Source organism: Diceros bicornis, chromosome 26 (genome assembly GCF_020826845.1).
Source record: "Diceros bicornis minor isolate mBicDic1 chromosome 26, mDicBic1.mat.cur, whole genome shotgun sequence".
In the NCBI taxonomy this organism is placed as follows: domain Eukaryota; kingdom Metazoa; phylum Chordata; class Mammalia; order Perissodactyla; family Rhinocerotidae; genus Diceros; species Diceros bicornis.
In genome coordinates, this window is record NC_080765.1 from 6,054,180 (window position 1) to 6,069,175 (window position 14,996).

Consider the following 14,996-nt stretch of genomic DNA (forward strand, 5'->3'; position numbering starts at 1 on the left):
CTGGTGGAAGAATTCTTCCCTTTGGAATAAGAACTCTAAACCAGCAGAGCTTAAATCTGCAGACATAGGGAGCAAAAATTTTGCTGGTGGATCATAGCTATAAATGATATAGTGAGAGGACTCACTCCCATTTCCATCTCTTGATTCCTGGTCCCATAAACATTAGTGATGGAAGAAACAGCACCATAAATTAGATGCAGATTAAAAGTATTTACCACATCCTGGAGGACAGTGTCCGAGCCATGTGAGATGGTGCTAACTAGCCGTAGCTGTAACTAAATTTTCAAAAGCCCATTCCACCCTTGTATCAAGCCAGATGTTTCAGGTTGATGGTGAACATGGTAAGACCAGTGGATTCCATGAACGCCATGGAACACCATTATGGTGAGTAAAGCATTCTGTAAGTCCATAGGTGGTAGTTTTGGCAGTAGCACTGTAGGAAAGGAAGGTAAATCCATATCCAGAGTGTCTGTTCCAGTAAAAACAATATACTGCTCTTTTTGTGATGGAGGCTATCCAATGTAATCAATCTACCACCAAGTAGCTGGCTGTTCCCTTGGGGAATGATGCCATATCAGGCACTCAATATTGGTCTCAGCTGTTGCCCGATTGGGCACTCAGCAGTTGCTGTATCGAGATCAGCCTTGGTGAGTGGAAGTCCATGTTGCTGAGCCCATGTATAGCCTCCAACCTTGCTGTCATGATCACTTTGTTTACATGTCCATTTGCATGAACAGGAGTGACTGATAAGGAGTGCTAACTGACATCCCCAGAATGGGTTAGCACTTGGATAGGATGACTCATTCATTCTGTGGACAATAGTAATGGGAATTTCTTCCTTGTTTCTATATGAATATTTGGCATGATTTTAGTTATATTCAGGATAGTTATATAATGTTAGGCAGAATGATGACATTTTTGTGTTTATTTTGGGGTGAAGTGTGGCTTAAGGAGATGCACATGTGTGCCAAATTGACAGAGGATGGACTCTGGTGGATTTGTAATGTGTCAACCTGACTAGGATGAGCTACATTTCCCATATTTCTCATTTTTGTGTGTTTCTGGCTAAGATGGGCCACAGGAGAGACTATCAGAGAGATTTAAAGGCAGAAGCCAAGTAGCCATTTGTAGTTTAGAGATGTTGTTTCTAAACTGCCTATTCACCTCACCATTGTGAAGCAGCAGCTGGGCCTGTGATTTCTCTACCTTCCCCTGGACCCTCCTTTAGCGTCCCTTACTTCCAGGCCAGGTGTGTGTGTTTAGCCTCATTAAGAAGGGTCCCAGCTTCTGCAACATGGTCATACCACCAATTCCAGAGGCAACAAGAACTGACATGAGTTTCAGTCTGCCCTTGTGGGGTTACAGCTCATGCTTGTGGGTTCTAGCCTGCCCCTGATCTACCACACTTTATAAGCACCTTCCCTTCCTGACTGCTTTCCACATGGACTTCAAATTCCAGCATCAAGCACAAAGGTTACAGCCTTATATAGACTGCTTAACCAGCTTTCACAATTGCATAAGGCCAGTTTCTGTGCAATTCATTAAACGTATATGTATATGTGTATATATATATATATATATATATATATATATATATATATATATATATATATATATATATAAATCTCTTAGTAGTTCAGTCTCTGGTTAAACACTAACTGATATAATAAGCAGAATAGTACTTAGGTATTATTTATATACATATGTATGTATGAGTATATGTGTGTATATATATTTCTTCTTTGATGAGGAAAGACTCTTGTTTTGAAGTTTAGCACTCAATAGAGCCTAGATATTCTGTAATTTCAGAGTAATTATGTTTGTGAAGAGAGATTTGAAGTTCTCTCTTTTATTAAAAGTTTATTCCAATAATTTGAGCTATTGAATAATTAGGAATAGAAAAATATCTCTTCAAAAATTCTTTCATAGATCGAAAGGTCTTATTGTCACATATGCTGTAGCCCAGTATTTCTGACACCACACTTCATCTCCACTTCCTGTTTCCTCAGGGACTGAGAAAGGGGAGATGTGGCAGAGGAATCAGACCTCTCTGGCAGACTTCATCCTTGAAGGGCTCTTTGATGACTCACTCACCCACCTTTTTTTTTTCTCCTTGACCATGGTGATCTTCCTTATTGCAGTAAGTGGCAACACCCTCACCATTCTCCTCATTCTTGCTGATCCCCGGCTTCGTACACCCATGTACTTCCTGCTCAGCCAGCTCTCCCTCATGGATCTGATGCATGTCTCCACAACCATCCCCAAGATGGCTACCAACTACCTATCTGGCAAGAAGTCCATCACCTTTGTGGGCTCTGTGACACAGCACTTCCTCTACTTGTCTGTGGGTGGTGCTGAGTGTCTTCTCCTAGCTCTCATGTCCTATGACCGCTATGTTGCCATCTGTCATCCACTGCATTACACTGTTCTCATGAACAGAAAGGTGGGACTGATGATGGCTATCATGTCGTGGTTGGGAGCATCCATAAACTCCCAATTCACGCAGTGATGTGAGGCAGTTCCCTTTCTGTGGGCCTTGACAAATCTACCACTTCTACTGTGAGTTTCCAGCTGTGGTGAAGTTGGTATGTGGAGACATCACTGTTTATGAGAACACAGTGCACATCAGCAGTGTCCCACTTCTCCTCCTCCCCATCTTCCTGGTTTCTACATCCTATGCATTCATGCTCCAGTGTCATTCAGATGCATTCAGCTGGGAGTAAGAGAAATGCCTTTGCCACTTGTAGCTCTCACCTCATTGTGGTTTCCCTCTGGTTTGGTGCCTGCATGTTCTTATATATGTGGCCCAGGTCCCAACGCACCTTATTGCAAGACAAAGTTGGTTCTGTGTTCAATAGCATGATTACTCCCACACTGAATCCTTTGATTTATACTCTCTGGAATAAGGTTGTAGCTAAGGCTCTGTGGAGAGTGATAAGGAGAGATGTTATGACTCAAATACAGCCATTGCAGTTGCCCAGAGTATAAGAGTTGAATGGTATCAGCTCCTTAAATTGATCTGAGTAAACCCCTAAGAGTCTTCAAGGGTCCAGGTCCCTGATGACTACTGCATAAATGAAGTGGTCAACATGCAATTCCAGTATTCTAACTTGGTTTCAGGCATCTAAGCACCGTAGTGTTCTATCTTATTCTATTCTGGCCATTATTACAAAAATACCAGAGACTGGCTGTCTTTAACAACAAATGTTTATTTCTCATAGCTCTGGAGACTGAGAAGTCCAAGATCAAGCCTTGAAAGTTTCAGAAATTCTCTCATTTCCTTTTGATCTCATTTTAAATGTAACTCTGCCAAAACATGTTTCTCTGAACACCCTATCCAAAGCAGCACTCTCCAATTTCCGGCCCCCACTTCTACTTTGTAGCCCTACTTTGCATGATGTGGCATAATGTTATGTTGTATTAAATTACATTTATTGTTTGTTTTGCCAGAATGTAATCTCTTTGAGGGCAAGGACTTTACTTTGTGTACTCTTGCCTCATGACAGCCAAGAAAAGAGCCTGACATGAAATAAGTGCTCAATAACTATTTGTTGCATAGAGTAATAAAGGAAAGGGACCTAGATTGTTTTCCTGTCCCCCATGATGTCAATGATATTTACTTCAGAGAGAGGACAGATTGTAAAAGTAAATAATGCAGTGGATGGCTTGGTAAGACTCATTTTTCTCAGATAGCCAGATATTAATCTCATGCACAGGCAGAGGCCTGACCTCACAGTGAATTTTCCTGGGGTCTAGCGGCCTGAGGGATGTCAAAGTGAGGGACAAATTTCTATGTCCTGCTTCCCCTGCTAGTTTAAAAATGTCACAGAGCCCTGAGACCATCTTCAGAAAAATAACACCTATGGTTTGAGAGCAAAGTTATGGTATCTTCGACAAATAAATATTTTGCCCTTGAGAAGCAGCTTTTTGGCATTTTGTAATAAGATGAGCCGCCCATTATGAATTGGGTGTCATCTTACCCACCTAGCCCTAAGGTTGAATTTACCCTATAACACTCCAATGTCAAGTAGAATTAATTTTTCCAGAAACTGTGCCTGGTTGTTTCTGAAGGCACAAGGGTGTTGCATAAATACCTAGCTCGCAATCCCAGTTAGAGACATGTGGTTGTTCCTCTGCTACCTCTCTCTCTTTCCATACACAACAACGGCTTAGTGAGGAATCCTATAAAATTATTTGAGAATGAAACAATCTAGGCAAAGCTGATGGGTTGTTTTTCACGTAATGGTAGCATCTGCCAAAGTAAATAATATCCTGTGCTATGGGTTCCTCCAGAGAAGACACATAATGCTATATTACTGTAATCATTCTTTATATATCCTGGAGATTTACCTCTTATTTAATAGATGGTTTACAAATATTTTACCTCCTTCCATAGGTTGCTTTTTCACTTTGTTGGTTTTGCCTTTTTTAAATTGAGGTCACACTGGTTTCTAACATTATGAATATTTCAGGTGTACATGATTATATTTCAGCTTCTGTGTAGACTGCATTATGTTCACCACCAGAAGTCTAGCTGCCATCTGTCACCATACACATTTGTCCCTATACCCTTTTCACTCTCCCCCCACCACCATCCCCTTTGGTAATCACCAATCTGTTCTATTTATCTCTGTGTTTCTTGGTTTATCTTCTACATGTGAGTGAAATCATATGGTATTTGTCTTTCTCTGTCTTATTTTGCTTAGCTTAATACCCTCAAGGTCCATCCACATTGTTGCAAATGGCACAATTTTGTCTTTTTTAAATAACTTGAGTAGTATTCCATTGTATATATAGATCACGTCTTCTTTATCCATTGATCCATTGATGGGCACTTGTGTTGTTTCCAATTTTTGGCTATTGCGAATATTGCTGTGATGCACATACGGGTGCATATGTCTTTTCAAAGTAGTGTTTTCATGTTCTTATGATAAATACCAAGAAGTGGAATCGCTAGATCATATTGTATTTCTATTTTTAATTTTTTGAGAAATGTCCATACTGTTTTCTGTAGTGGCTGCACCAGTTTGTATTTCTACCAGCGGTGTATGAGCCTTCCCTTTTTTGCACATCCTCTCCATCTCTTGTTATTTCTTGTCTTTTTATAATAGCCATTCTGATGGATGTGAGGCGATATCTCGTTGTAGTTTTGATTCTCATTTCTCTAATAATTAGTGATGTTGAACATCTTTTCATATGTCTGTTGGCCATCTGTATATCTTCTTTGGAAAAATGTCTGTTCATATCTTCTGCCTTCTTTTTTTTCAATTTTTTTTTGCTCATGAAGATTCACCCTGAGCTAACATCTGTGCCAATCTTCCTCTATTCTGTATATGGGTCACTGCCACAGCATGGCTGCTGACATGTGGTATAAGTCTGTGCCCAGGAACTGAACCCAGGCTACCAAAGTGGAGTGCAACGAACTTAACCACTAGGCCACGGGGCCAGCCCCCTCTGCCCATTCTTTTCTTTTTGTTGAGGAAGATTGGCCCAGAGGTAATGTTTGTTGCCAATCTTCCTCTTTTTGCTTGAGGAAGATTTTCACCTAGCTAACAACCGTGCCAATCTTCCTCCACTTTCTAGGTGAGATGCTGCCACAGCATGGCTTGATGAGTGGTGTGTAGGTCTGCACCTGGGATCCAAACCTGTGAACCCCAGGCTGCTGCAGTGGAGCATGTGAACCTAACCACTAAGTCACTGGGCTGCCCCCCCTACCCATTTTTTGATTGGGTTGTTGGTTTTTGTGTTGTTGAGTTGTATGAGTTTTTTATATATTTTGGAAATTATCACCTTATCAGACATGTGATTTACAAATATTTTCTCCCAGTTGGTGAGTTGTCTTCTTGTTTTGTTTCCTTTGCTGTGCAGAAGATTTTTAGTCTGATTTTACCATTTGTTTATTTTTTCTTTTGTTTCTCTTGCCTGAGTAGACATGGTATTCAAAAACATACTGCTAAGACCGATGATGTCAAAGAGTGTACTGCCTATATTTTCTTCTGTGAATTTTATGGTTTCAGGTCTTACATTCGAGTTTTCATTTTGTGTTAATTTTTTTGTATGGTGTAAGATAATGGTCTACTTTTTTCCTTTTGCACATGGCTGTCAAGTTTTCCCAACACTATTTATTGAAGAGACTTTCCTTTCTCCACTGTATGTTCTTGGCTCCCTTGTTGAAAATTACCTGTCCACAGATGTGTGGTTTTATTTCTGGGCTTTCAAGTCTGTTCCATTGATCCGTGTGTCTGCTTTTGTGCCAGTACTATGTTGTTTTGATGACTATAGCTTTGTACTATATTTTGAATCAGGGATTGTGATGCCTCCAGCTTTGTTCTTTTTTCTCAAGGTTGCTTTGGATATTCGGGGTCTTTTGTTGTTCCTTGTAAATTTTAGGGTTCTTTGTTCTATTTTTGTGAAGAATGTCATTGGGAATCTGATTGGGATTCCATTGAATCTGTAGGTTTCTTTAGGTTATATGGACATTTTAAGTATGTTTATTCTTACAATCTATGACCATAAAATGTATTTCCATTTCTTTATGTCTTCTTTGATTTCTTTCAATAATGTCTTATAGTTTTCAGTGTACAAGTCTTTCACCTTCTTAAATTTATTCCTAGGTATTTTTTATTTTTGTTGCAATTGTAAATGGGATTGTAGTCTTGATTTCTCTTTCTGCTAGTTCATTGTTAGTGTACTGAAATGCAACTGATTTTTATGTGTTGATTTTGTGCCCTGCAACTTAGCTGTAGTTTTTGATTATTTCTAACAGTTTTCTGCTGGATTCTTTAGGGTTTTCTATATATAGAATTTTGTCATCTGGAAATCATGAGAGTTTTACTTCTTCTTTTCCAATTTGGATCCTTTTAATTTGTTTTTCTTCCCTAATTGCTCTGGCTAGGACTTCCAATATGATGTTGAATATGAGTGGTGAAAGTGGGCATCATTTTCCTCTTCCTGTTCTTAGAGCAATAGGTTTCCGTTTTTTCACCATTGAGTATGATGTGGGCTGTGGTTTTGTCATATATGGCCTTCGGTATGTTGAGGTACTTTCTATACCCGTTTTATTGAGAGGTTTTATCATAAATGGATGTTGAGTCTTGTCAAATCCTTTCTCCACATCTATTTAGATGATTATTTGATTTTTTCTTCATTTTTTTAATGTGATGTATCACATTGATTGGTTTGTGGATGTTGAACCATCCCTGCATCCCTGGAATAAATCCCACTTGATCATGGGGTATCATATTTTTAATGTATTGTTCTATTATATTTGCTAATATTTTGTTGAGGGTTTTTGCATCTCTGTTCATCAACTATATTAGCCTGTAATTTTCCTTTTTATGAGGTGTTTTTATTTCGTTTTGGCTCAGGGTAATATTGGCCTCACAAAATGAGTTAGAATGTGTCCCATGCTCTTCAAAATTTTGGAAGAGTTTGAGAGGGATTGGTACTAAATCTTCTTTAAATGTTTGGTGGGATTCACTTGAGAAGACATTTGGTTCTGAACTTTTGTTTTTTAGGAGGTTTTTGATTATTGTTTCTTTACTTGTGATTGGTCTATTCAGATTCTCTATTTCTTCTTGATTCACTTTTGGGAGGTTGTATGATTCTCAGAACTCTTCCATTTCTTTTAGGTTATCCATTTTGTTGTCATGTAGCTTTTCATAGTATTGTCTTTTAATCCTTTGTATTTCTGTGGTATCCATTGTAATTCCTCCTCTTTCATTTCTAATTTTATTTATTTGAGCCTTCTCTTTTTCTTAGCGAGTCTAGCTAAGGGTTTGTCAATTTTGTTTATCTTTTCAAAGAACAAGCTCTTAGTTTCATTGATTCTTTCTGTTTTTTAGTCTCTATTTCATTTATTTGTGCTTACATTTTTATTACTTCCTTCCTTCTACTGACTTGGGGCTTTGTTTTTTCTTCTTTTTCTATTTATTTTGGGTCCTGTGTTAGATTGTTTATTTGAGATTTTTCTTGTTTCATAAGGTAGGCCTCTATTGCTATAAACTTCCCTCTTAGTACAGCTTTTTCTACATCTCATAATAGTTGGTATGTTGTGTTTTCATTTTTGTTTGTGTCCAGGTATTTTTTGATTTCTCCTTTGATTTCTTCATTGATCCAAAAGTTGTTTGATAGTATGTTGTTTAGTCTGCAAATATTTATTAGCCGTTTAGCTTTCTTCTTGTAGCTGCTATCTAGTTTTATATCATTGTGGTCAGAAAAGATGGTTGATATGATTTCAATGTCTTTAACTTATTTAGGCTTGCTTTGTTTCCCAACATATAGTCTATCTCTGAGGACGTTCCATATGCACTTGAGAAGAGTGGGTGTTCTGCTGCTTTGGGATGGAATGTTCTCTACGTATCTAATAAATGCACCTCGTCTAGTGTTTCATTTAAGGCCAATGTTTCCTTGTTGACTTTCTGTCTGGACGACCTATCCATTGATGTAAATGGGATGTTAAAGTTTCCCACTATTGTCGTGTTGCTGTCAGTTTCTCCCTTAGGCCTGTTAATAGTTGCTTTATATACATTGGTGATCCTATATCAGGTGCATATATATTAATAAGTGTTACCTCTTCTTGGTGGAATATTCCTTTTATCATTATGTAATGTTCATCTTTGTCTCTTGATGTCTTTCTTGGCTTGAAGTCTCTTTTCTCTGATATAAGTGTGACTACACCTGCTTTCTTTTGTTTGCCATTTGCTTTGAGTATCATCTTCCATCCCTTCATTCTGAGCCTATGTTTTTCTTTAGAGCAGAGATCAGTCTCCTGGAGGCCACATATTTTTGGTTCTTGTTTTTTTCAAATTTATTTTACTAAGGTCATATTGGCTTATAACATTGTGTAAATTTCAGGTGTACATCACTATATTTCAGTCTATATAGCGTCTAGTTTATTAATCCTTTCAGCCTCTTTGTGTCTTTTGATTGGTGAATTCAATCATTTACATTTAGACTGATTATTGATATATGAGGGATTACTACTGCTATTTTATTTTGTGTTTTCAGGTTGTTGTATATTTCCATTGTTTATTTTCTCTTGTATTTCTGTCTGCCATTTCAGTTTGGTAGTCCTCTGTGATGTTTTTCTCAGTTTTGTCTTTATGATTTGCGACTCTGATTATTGTTTTGTGGTTACCATGAGGTTTGTATAAAAGATCTCAGAGATGATATAGTCCTTTTTCTACTGATAGCATCTTGTCTCCATTTGTGTTTGCAGGTTCCATCTTTTTCCTTTTCTCTTCTGTTTTTGTTGTCATAAATTATCCTTTTTTGTTGGTGAGTTTGTTAGCAAATTGAAGTGGTTATAATCATCTTTTAAGCTTTATTTTTATTTATCCTTCTTGTTACAATTAAGTGTCTACTAACCTATTCTACTATAGAGTTGCAATTTTCTGATTCTGTCTGTCTATTTATCTCCTTGCTCAAAGCTTTGTAAACCTTTGCCTTTTTGTTTCAGGTAGGAGGGCTCTTTTCAACATTTCTTGTAAGGTAGGTCTGGTGGTGATGAATTCTCTCAAGTGTAGTTTGTCTGGGAAAGCCTTTATTTCTCTTTCATATCTGAAGGATAACTTTGCTGGAGAGAGTATTATTGGCTGATATTTTTTCTATTTCTATATTTTGAATATATGTTTCCACTCTCTGCTGGCCTGTAGATCTTCTGCTGAGAAATCTGCTGGTAGCCTGATGAGGGTTTCTTTGTACGTTATTTTCTTCTCTCTGGCCACCATTAATATTCTTTCTTTGTCATTGACTTTGACAGTTTTAATATAATATGCCTTTGAGAAAGTATTTTTACTTTGAGATAATTAGGAGTTCTATTAACTTCAAGTACTTGTCAATCGAGTTCCTTCCCCAGGGTTAGGAAGTTCTCAGCTATTGTTTCTTTGAATAAGGTCTCTGCTCCTTTCTTCCTCTCTTCTCTTTCTGGGATACCCATTATCTTTATGTTGCTTTTCTTAATTGAATCGTATATTTTTCATAGAATTTCTTCATTTTTTAAAAATCGTAGTTCTCTCTCCTCTTTCCCCTGAATCATTTCTAGGTTTCTATCTTTGAGCTCACTAATTCTCTCTTCCATATGTTCAGCTCTATTTCCAATGCTTTCTCCTTTATTTTTCATCTCATTAATTGTGTTCTTCATCTACAGAATTTTTTTTTATTTGAGTGTCACTCTCTTTGGTGAAGTACTCCTTCTGTTCATTAATTTTATTCCTGAGCTCATTTAACTGTCTTTCTGCGTTTTCTTGTAACTCATTGAGTTTCTTCGTGACAGCTATTTTGAATTCTCTGCAGTTACATCTCAATCTTCTGTGACTTTAAGTTTGGTTTCTGGAGAGGTGTCATTTTATTTCTGTTCTGCTGTGTCATTGTAGTTCTTCATGCTTCTTGATGAGTTGATCCTCTGCTGGCACATTTGTGAGAGTAACAACTTCTTGTTTAGGTAAGGCTTTGGTTATTTTGATTCTGAGTTGCTTCAAGTTGTCTTTGAAAGTCTGCAGTTTTCACCCTCCAGCGCCTCTGCCAGGGGCATTGTCAGTGCCCTTCTTCTGCTGCTTGTGACTCCGAGGTTGCTGGTTCCTTGGTGCTTATGATGTCATTGCAGAATCAGGTGTTGCCACCAGGGTCACCAGGCTGTGAGCACTTCAGATCCTTCCAGGGTTGCCTGGGTATTGTGTTTCCCCTTTAGCTCTCTGAAGGCTCTCCATGGGCTCAGGGGCTTCTCTCTCATGTACCACCTGTGCTGCTGCCACTGGGTTATCTGTAGAAGCTGGCAGCACCACTGCCAGGAGTGCTGTTTTCATGGGTGTTACTGTCACTGCAGGGGCCAGGGTTCTTGTATGCATTCCCTGCTGCTGGTAGAGCCAGTGTCAGTGTGCTGCCACTTAGGGCTGGTCATGGGTTCTGCTGTGGCTCCTGAACCCTCTGGTCAAAGGTTCCACTTGCCACTGCTGGGGAGGGACAAGGGCTAAGCCATGATTGCTGTTGTTCCTGCAGCCTCTGGTCAGTGGTGTGCACTGGTGTGCTTTTTGAAACCTTAGGTCAGGGCTCCACCACCCCTGCTTGTGGTATCTGCATTTTGGATGCTGCCCTTGCTGTTGAAAGACCAGGATCAGAGTTGCTTCTGCCTTGGGAGGGGAAGGGATCTATTTCACTGGCACCACTGTATTCCTGGTGCCTCAGGTCATGGATGCCACCTGCCATCACTTGGGGGTGGGGTGCAGAGGCTAAGCCACGAGTGTCATTGCTGCACCTGCAACCTCTGGTTTCTGGCGTGTCTGGTGTGCTTTTGGAAACCTCAGCTCAGGGCACCATCGCTCCTACCAGGGATATCCATGTTTTGGATGCTATCCCTACTGCTGGAAAGGTCAGCACTACTGGCAGTGGAGAAAGAGGGGGCTGAGGCACCAACATCGCTGTGTGTCCTGAAGCCTCAATTTGTGTGTGCCACCTGCCACTGCTTAGGGGTGCAGGGGCTGAGCCTCAAATGCCATGTCTTCTGCAGCCTCTGGCCAACAGTGCACACTGGTGTGCTCCTTGAAACTTCAGGTTAGGGGACCACCACCACTGCCTAGAGCATCCACGTTTAGGATTGCTGCTGATGGGGGAGGGGGTACTGCTTCCCTAGTTCCATTGCCTCCTAGAGGTCCAGTCCACCCAATTTCAGATGTATAGATGCATGTGTCTCTCAGGCATTCTGCTGTGCTGTGCAGGGAGTCCTTCGTTGGTCCACTAGTTGTAACTTAGTGGGCAGAGACAAAGGGGACAACTCACTCTGCCGTGATGCTGATGTCACCCCTCTTAACATTCTTTGTTTCATTGATTTTTTAAATAATTAATTTTCTTTTATTTAGATAAGGAAATAGTGAAAATGCAATCAAAATGTGCATAGTTCCAGGAAACTTTGGCTTAAAAAAGTTGATCACTTTAACAACTAATGTATTTGCCTTGAGAATACAAATGGAAAAACCATGGAGAGTAACACCATTTAACTCCCAGCCCCATCACTTTCTAGTTGAGAGACTTGAAGCAAGGCATCTAACCATGAATATTAGATTCTTAACCCAATCTATTTATTGAAAAAATAATGAAAAAATGTTGCTTCTTCTTTTCTTCTCCCAGGCTTAAAGCTATCAATTGTTTACACACTGTGAAATAAAATTGTTTTAAAAAGTAAGACATCTAAAAGCAATACCTAAAAGCATACTGTTCAGGGGTAAGACAAAATATTGTGAAGATTTGAAACAAAATTTATAATAATGATAAGGACACAATTATTTAAAATTGGTATGTATAAGAAAAAAAGACTCCAGGTTTTATCATAATGAGCACCAATCATATCCTTCACAATTAAACAAGGATTACGAAAGTAATACTTTTTTTTTGTAGATTTTCTGTATGCTCTTTTACCCAGTGTACCCTTTCGGGACACTAACACATCTTGCCAGTCAGATGACATCTTAAAGTCTTACTATGCCCTTCAGGTTTCACACTAAAATGCTATTCTATTCTTGCCTGAAACTATTCTTCACTGGGAAATCAGTTTTCTCAGGATTGGGTTCGACTTCCTGTAAGTGTGATATCAAATGCATTAAAGATAATTTCGTAGACATACAGTCCCTCCAAGCAAATGTGTTGTTTTAAAATTGTGGTAAAAAGCATGTAACATTAAATCTACCACTTTAACCATTTTTAAGTTTACATTTCAGTATTGTTAAGTATATTTGCATTGTTGTGCAACAGATCTCTAGAAGTTTTTTTGCAAAATTGAAACTCTAAACCCATTAAACAACAACTTCCCATTTTCTCTTTCCCCAAGGCCTTGGCAACCACCATTCTACTTTCTGTTTCTATGAGTTCAACTACTTTAGGTCTCTCATATGAATGGAATCATACGGTATTGACTTTTTGTGCCTGGCATATTTGACTTAACATATTGTCTTTAAGGTTCATCCATGTTGTAGTGTATGTCCTTCTTTTCTAAGGCTGAATAATATTTCATTGTATGTATATACCACACTTTCTTGTATCCATTCATCTGCCTATGGAAATTTGTGTTGCTTCCTGTCTTGGCTAATGTGAATAATGATTCAATGAACATGAGTGTGCAAATATCCCTTCAAGATCCTGCTTTCAAATCTTTTGTATATAGAACCAGAAGTGAAGTTGTAGATGATAGAGTAATTTTATTTTTAATTTTTTGATGAACCACCATGTGGTTTTCCATAGAAGCTACATCGTTTCACATTTTCACCAACAGTGCACAAGTCTTCCGATTTCCCTACATCATTGCCAGCACTTGTTATTTTCTGTTTTTTGTTTATTTTGTTTTGTTTTTTAATAGTGGCCAACCTAATGGGTGTGAAGTGATATTGTCATTTTGATTTGCAATTTTCTAATGATTAGTGATCTTGCATTTCATTTAATATGCTTGTTGACCACTTGTGTATCTTTTTGGAGAAATGTCTGTTCAATTTCTTTGCCAATTTTTAAATTGGGTTGTTTGATTTTCTATTGAGTTGGATGAGTTCTTCATATATTTTTTATATTTATTCCTTATCAGATATTTGATTTGCAAATATCTTCTCCCATTCTGTAGACTGCCTTTTCACTCTGTTGATTGTTTCCTCTGATGCACAGAAGTTTTTGAGTTTTTTTGTAGTCCTAATTGTATATTATTGCTTTTGTTGCCTGCACTTTTGGTGTCATGTCTAAGAAATCATTACTAATTTTAATGTCATGAAGATTTTTCCCTATGATTTCTTCTAGGAGTTTTGTAGTTTTAGGACTTATGGTTAGGTCTTTAATCCATTTTCAGATAATTTTTTTATGTTGTGTAGGGTAAGGATCCAACTCTCTTTTTTGAATGTGGATATATAGGTTTTCCAACGATATTTATTCAAGAGACATTTATTTGTGTCTTTAATTTCTTTTAGCAATGTTTTATTGCTTTCAATGTACAAATCTTTTGCCTTCTTGGTTATGTTTGTTAAAGAGTATTTTATTGTTTTTGATGCTATTGTAAATGTTATTGTTTTATTAATTTCATGTTTGCATTGCTCATTGTAATTATGTAGAAACACAACTGATTATTGAGTGTTGATTTCCTATCCTGCAATTTTGCTTAATTTGTTTATTAGTTCTAACAGGTTGTTTTTGTGAAATCTTGATTGTTTTTTACATATAAGATCATGTCATGGGCAAATAGAGATCAATTTACTTCTCCCTTTCCAATATGGTTGCCTAGTATTTCTTTTTTAGCCAAAACGCTTTGGCTAGGAATTCTAATACTAGGCTGAATAGAAGTGACCAAAGCAGATATCCTTGCCTTGTTCCTATTTTAGAAGGAAAGATTTCAGTCTTGCACTGTTGGATGTAATGTTTGTTGTGGGTTTGCATATATGGCTTTTAATATATTGAGGTAGTTTCCTTATATCCTAATTTGTTGAATATTTTTATCATGAAAGGGTGTTGAAGTTGTTAAATGCTTTTACTGCATCAATTGAGATCATGTGATTATGTGTCCCTCTTTCTGTTAATGTGCTATATTACACTGACTGATTTTGTATGTTGAAACATACTTACACTAAAGGGATGGATCCTACATAGTGATGGTGTATAATCATTTTAAGGCACTGTTGAATGCAGTTTGCTAGTATTTTGTGAAAGATTTTTTTCATCAATATTTATCAGGGATATTGGTCTGTAGTTTTCTTGTAGCATCATTGTCTGGCTTTGCTATCAGGGTAATGCCGGATTCATAGAATAAATTTAGATGTGTTTCCTCCACTTCAATTTTTTGGAAGAGTTTGAAGATGATTGGTGTTAACTGTTCTTCAAACATTTGGTAGGATCCTTCAGTGAAATCATCTGGTCCTGGGATTTTCTATATGGGGAGGTTTTGACTAGTGTCAATCTCCATACTAGTTATAGGTCTATTCAGATTTTTTTTTAATTGTGGTAACATTGTTGTATAACATTTTATACATTTCAGG

The 14,996-nt window shown here is 37.9% G+C and overlaps 1 pseudogene; it reads left to right on the top strand.

Annotated features, from left to right (window-relative positions):
• The first annotated feature begins 2,026 nt into the window (after window positions 1-2,026).
• On the top strand, window positions 2,027-2,988 carry LOC131422932 (olfactory receptor 2AE1-like; annotated as a pseudogene).
• The last annotated feature ends 12,008 nt before the right edge of the window (window positions 2,989-14,996 follow it).